Here is a 6,586-nt window from a genome sequence, read left to right on the forward strand (position 1 = left end):
CCCTACAATGGGATAGAATGTTCCCTAATTTATGAATTGAATCAAATCGTTTCTAATATGGGGAAATGGTTATCTTTGTCATGTTTTTTATTTCCAACCATCAAAGCAAAAGAAACAATATCACCTGCAACAATATTATAGGGGTCTGAAAAACGATAGAAGTGACAATGTCACATTGTCACAATCCCTCAAGGCTGAAAAATGCATATCAAAATCCCTCTTGGTCATTGTAATTTTTTATGAGAGAAGTACCGTATGCATGTTTTTAGGTTGGAATTTTTAACTGTGTTGTACAGTGTTGCAACCGTGCCAAAATTTAAACTAATTGTCCTGCTTTAGTATCATGCACAGGCCTTAAAACTCGTATTTTTTTCTGGCAGCCATCGTGGCCTACCGGGAGCTCCTTCTCGGCGGACAAATCTGTGCGCTTGGAGGCCAAAATACAAATAACGATAGCACAAGTAAATAGAATTAAACTTGCTACAATGCTAAAATGATCACTTAGCCTCTGGTGAAGTCTGGGCGACGTCCTGCAATAGAATTGTTGTACCAGGCAATAACTGCTTTATCGGGATTGTTATCCGGTATTGTGGGACCATCTAACAACACTAAATTGTTTCAGCTGCTAAGTAAATTGTTTCAACTGCATTACGGAATACCGCCTTTCATAAAATCTGACCATTTATACCCTTATGATGTCACCATTGAGGGTGTGAAGTCACTAACCCCTAGCGGGAACATTTCTTAACTATGAAGACACGTGTTTTCCCCTCGGATGTCAACAAACCTAGTTCTCCTTTTTAAGAAAGATTCAATGTCCGACAACATTGAATCGACATAAAAACGACAATAGTGCCAGCCGATGTAAATTAGCACTTTGGATTAACACTTTGTTAAAATAAACGTCGGGAATTACAAACAGGCAAATGCGCAAAGTTTTTTAAAAATTGTATTCTAGATAATTTATTAAGCAAAAAATTCGTCTTGTTTTTGTTCAATTATATTCGTCTAGTACTGCTCCATAATAGTGCAAAAAAAACGCAAACCTGCGTCTTGTGGTTTCGCATCACGATAATTAACGCTATTACTTGCACACAATGGATGAATACGCGTCACACGTTGGCCTAATGTGCTCAGGCATTTGCGAATGCGCCGGTACAGCTGGTGATCGCAGCTGGATACCGTATATTCCATAGCCTACCGCTACCGGTATATAACTATATACAATAGCAAAATATTCCCGCACAATATAACATTGGTGATTATAACGTGCTGACCTAATTCCGCGTCACTCTTTGCTAGCCTACTACATATTTTCGACAGTTAATCCACACTCATTCTATTGCAAAATTAAATAATTGGCTAGAACAGTGGTTCTTAAACTTTTTGAGACACGCCTCCCTTTTACAATTCTAACAAAATTCGCGCCCCACCTTGTTTCAAAATCAAAAAACATTAAGCTGAACAGAAATTCGTTTCCAAGTAAGTTGCGTTAATCCAAGGATGTAACTGTTTTTTGGATACTAAATGTTTAATTCGAGGATTAGTAGCTGAAAATGCACATCTCAGATCGGCTTCGCAGTCAAGTTTGTATCTATATTTTGTCTTTATGTTCATGAGAGTAGAAAAAAACATTTCCGCACAAGTACGTGGATGAAAATGGAAGAAGTGTGCGTATAGCCACAGCATCCACACTCTTGTAAATGTCTGTATATATATACATGTTTCAACCAGAACTCAGTTAGTGGCATTGCTTCAAAGATGTCCCTTTCAGTGGAATTTTATGTTAGCTCCAAGAATTCCTCTTGTAAATTGTCTGCGTGGTTTCTTCTCTCGAGCTATCATGTGAGCAATTTCGAAATACGCTTCTACAACTTCCGCCGACAATGATTGGAGAAAGCACTCGCTACTTGCAAGGTTCATTTTTTTAAAAGATTCTTTCTTGCATTGGAAAAAAGCTCAAGTTTTACTTTGGTTGTCAAAGTGGGTTTTTTTTTCAAGATGACGCTGCGAACGAGTTGGTCTCAAACCGTCGTTGCTCAGATTTTAAATACGTATGATGCATTGTGATACAACTTGGTCATTTATTTATTTACTACAGGCCTATGGCATCTATAAAGTCAAAATTCAGATAATCTTAGTTATATACCGGTACTGTCGCTTTTTTCTGTTCATTTTATGTCAATAGAATTGATTAACTATAATTAAACCCAATTAAATCAATGTAAAAAAAAGTTAAAGAATGGTACTACTGTTGTAGAGTTAGGGATACTGCTGCACTTCTAGCCGCTGTTACTTGTCAGTCAGTTGTTGCCATTGTTATATACTACAATTAGAGCTCAAGTTTGCTGTGCCAGAAAACCGTTGTGCTACGAGAGTTAAGGTGCCGCAGAAACATTTAGCAACGTCTAAAACATCACAAAGAATGCGAGATGTGACAACACGCTCTACAAACACTGGTACTATTGTAACACAAAGTTTTATCTTCAACAATCAACTGTCCAGCGTAGTTGTGAAGACATGTTTAGTCATAATTTATGCAGATTTTTTCAATTTCTTGCGCCCCCCTTGTGAGCCTCACATGCCCCCCAAGGGGGGCGCGCCCCCCAGTTTAAGAACCACTTGGCTAGAAGAAAGCGGCGGCCAAACTTGGCTGACTTAGGAAGTACCGTAGCACCGGCGGTCAATCAAGAACTACCGGTACTTAGCGGTAATGGCCACCAGCTGCTTTAAGGCTTGCATGCACATTATAACGTCCACTTCTACCTTTTTCTAGATTTTTGCTATGTTTGGCATATATTGTTTTTCGTTGTGATGGTCAGAAATAAGAACAAACTGAATTGAAAACTTCACGTTACATATAATATTTTTAATTTGGCAGTGGCTATTTGACCGGCTCCGGTCTTTGAATCTGAAACACTATTTGACCGGTCATGACGTCACTACATAAGCGCTTTTTTCTTTTTCTCTTTCAAAGCAACAGACGAGAAGCGCCAATATAAGTTCTAACTTCAACACGTATTCTTCAACTCAGTCCGTGGCGCGTGCGATACGTCTCCGGCTGCCAATCTAGAGGGGATGAGTTCGATACTATCCGAAGCATTCTTTTTTTTCATTTTTTTTTTATCTAAATTTTGACCCGAAGCGCATTTTTGTGGTCAATTTTTAATTTGAGTAGCCTACAGCCTATTTTTTATGTCTTTTCAAATGTGAGTAATAATGTTAGAGTTTTTTAATTTGCTGGAATTTGAGAGTTTCTCTTGGTAATTTTCCGATCGTCATAAGTGAACGTGTGTTGCCGAACGACCCTACATTTTTCTCTCAAGTGAGTTATATACAATACGGTACTTCTTTAAAAAATGGTTTTACCATTATCATTTCTTTTAAAAGAAGTATTGTATATAACTAACTTGAGAACTATACTAACTTGGACTGTAGGCTACTCAAATTAAAAATTGACCACATAAATGCGCTTCGGGTCAAAATTTAGATAAAAAAAAATGAAAAAAATAATGCTTCGGATAGTATCGAACTCATCCCCTCTAGATTGGCAGCCGGAGACGAACTTTAAGCGCCACGGACTGAGTTGAGTATACGTGGTGAATTTAGAACTTATGTCCGCGCTTCTCGTCTTTTGCTTTGAAAAAGAAAAAGAAAAAAGTGCTTATGCAGTGACGTCATGACCGGTCAAATAGTGTTTCAGATTCAAAGACCGGAGCCGGTCAAATAGCCACTGCCTTTTAATTTATCAATGCATGACATATTTATATCCTGGGCTGTGGGTTGAAACAAAATATAAAGAACTCTGATATCCCAATCTAACCGAATCGCACTAGCTCAGTTAGTTAGGGCGTGAAGCTTCAAGAGGCGCTGGTTCGACTCTAGGGGTGTGCGCTATAAGCAACACATTCTAAGGACTGCTCTACGTTCAACGGCACCTAATGGGATGGAATAATTCCCCAGAAACAATCGGAAACTTCACTCTGTCAATCTCGGTAACCGGCCCTGCGTCAAAATCCTCTACTAGTATACGAAACTACCAGGAATCCCCTATCAGTATCAATATCAATCAACATCAACTATCAAGGCTTTGCCACTGGCAGTCTGAGGATAAAGTCAGAGTTGCCAGGTTGCTAGAAGCGTTTTTACCCACAAGACACAACAAAATTAGCCAGTCCCGATATCGACCCTATTGAAAATCAAAAGTCATATGAAACAATTAAAATACACTTGAATTAAAACAACTGACACAATCAAAAATTCATACAAACAATGTCACATTGTTTTTCAGCAAGTTACCGAAGATGAATGGTTCTGGTATCCAGGGGCAGATTTAGCTGATTGGGGGCCTGGGGCACTTTAAATCGGGGGCTCCCGTGCAAATATTTTTTCGCGCCGACGGGCGAGAAATACCATCTCTACGTCTACAGTAGCATTAATCCAGCACTGCACTGCACAGCATTTTGCAGAAATATTAAAGGCTGAAAGAAAAAAATAATAATAACACAAAATCACATTTTTACGCCGGGGGGGCGATCAAAAAAGGGGCCCGAAGCACCTGCACCCTCCCCACTAAATCCGGGCTTGCTTGTATCTCCCTGAATTTGGTTCTTTGATTGTTGATACATATCGTTGGTGAACAGTTTCAGCGATGTGACGTTTGATTGATTGATTGAATCTTTATCCTCGGACTGGGAAAGCTTCTTGGAGAGCTTAATCCTGGCAGTTTCGCATACTTGTAGAGGCTTTGAATCACTGACGCAGGCCCGGTCACCGAGATTGACAGAGTGAAGTTTCCGATTGTTGAAGGCTTGTTGTCGGGGAATTATTCCATCCATCAGATGCCGCTGAATGGAGAGCAGCCCTTGGTCACAGCGGTAAACCATAATTTCTTCGTGGGAAAATTGTAACTTAAAGTTCCCGGATCCTTTCGTCTGCATATAATGACCGAAGAAACACACACTTGAACTTCTTTTCAAACAGTGTATTTCTGTAAAAATTAGCCCACGGCTACCAATAACGAGGGGGTGCAACGCGTACACCACTTAAACTGTCACTACACAACAGATTACTTGGATAAAAGACGGAACTTTTGTCCAGCTAGCAAGCACTAAGCCAACAGTTAAATGTGCGGCCAACTTTCAAACAATCATTTTACGAATGACCAGAATAGATATCAATATCTCAAATTCACGTAGAAAGTAACTGTGACGCAATAAATGAAAGACAATTATGAAGTCATTCCAACAGGTGTTTAAGCTGATGTAATATTTCCTGTTTAAACAGGCCCAAACAGGTCCAAACAGGTCTTATGAACGATGGTGCAATTTTGGCACATGCTTTAGGAATTTCCATGACGTAATATTCAGTAGACTTGAACGGTTTTTATATGACGTTTGATTTGGTGAAAATTGTCGGGAACATAGCGGCCCCTAGTTATGACAGTCTGACATGGCATAACTAAAAAGAAATGACGACAATTGTGAGCCAATGAATAAAAACACATGATACACAAATTGTTTGAATCACTCACGTTTAAGTTAATACGCAAATACAAAGGGCATGCAAAGAATGAACAGCAATAAGAATAAACACGACGATACATGAAATTGGTACCATAGGTACACGCTAAATGACGCTATATACAATGGTTGCGCTAATAACCGACTGTTCCGGGCTCAGACAAGGGTCGGCCACCGCAGACAAAACCAGGCTCAAACCTTAACACTTAGGTGTTCTTTACGGGGGCGAGGCACGAAATATCCCTCAACACGTAGTCTACTTTCACTTTCCCCGTACGGTACTCTCATCATAGTTGCAGACGGCAACTTTGGCTCTACGAACCACAGGCTTCCCTTTCCTAATTTTTGGAACTACCTCATGCACCCTCCCAAGTTGATACTTCCCACGTTTACCAATGTCTTGGAGAGAACCTACCACTACAAGTTGACCAGGCTCCAAATTCTCGGCCATTTTTAGCCATTTTTTCCGGCCCTGAAGACCTGGCAAGTAAAAATCGATCCATTTATTCCAAAACTGCTGAGAAAGTGACAAATTGAACCGATAATCCCTTCTTAATTGGTCACGATCATGTGGTTGCCCAACAGCACAGTATGGGTCTAAGTATGGGGTCAAAAGTGAGGCAGGGGTGATGACAGTAAAATCCCTAGGGTCGTCACTCAAAGGTACCAAAGGGCGTTCGTTCACGATCCGAACGGCACTACCTGTGTACGTAAGCAGTTCAATAAAACTGGGCTTACGTATTGAAGAGTCCAAAATGTGAAAAAAGTATTTGGTCACATCAGCCATGAAACCAAATCTTTCAAGCCGAAATCTAGCCAAGACATCTGCCAGAGGGTTTAACAAGGCAGACAAGTCAGGACAAGAAGACATTACATCATTTACACAAGTTCCTCGGAATTCAGATTGTTTTAAAGCCTTCTTCTTTAAATCAGCAGCTCTATCTGACGCAAACACAAAATTGTTAGGTAAATCAATATCTTCCTTCAACGGTACAGGTATCTCAAATCGACCACCTTTCAACTCAATATTCGGTTCGACAAGTTCTCTAGCCAAATTATCATTG

Source organism: Aplidium turbinatum, chromosome 6 (genome assembly GCF_918807975.1).
Source record: "Aplidium turbinatum chromosome 6, kaAplTurb1.1, whole genome shotgun sequence".
NCBI classification, from domain to species: Eukaryota; Metazoa; Chordata; class Ascidiacea; order Aplousobranchia; family Polyclinidae; genus Aplidium; species Aplidium turbinatum.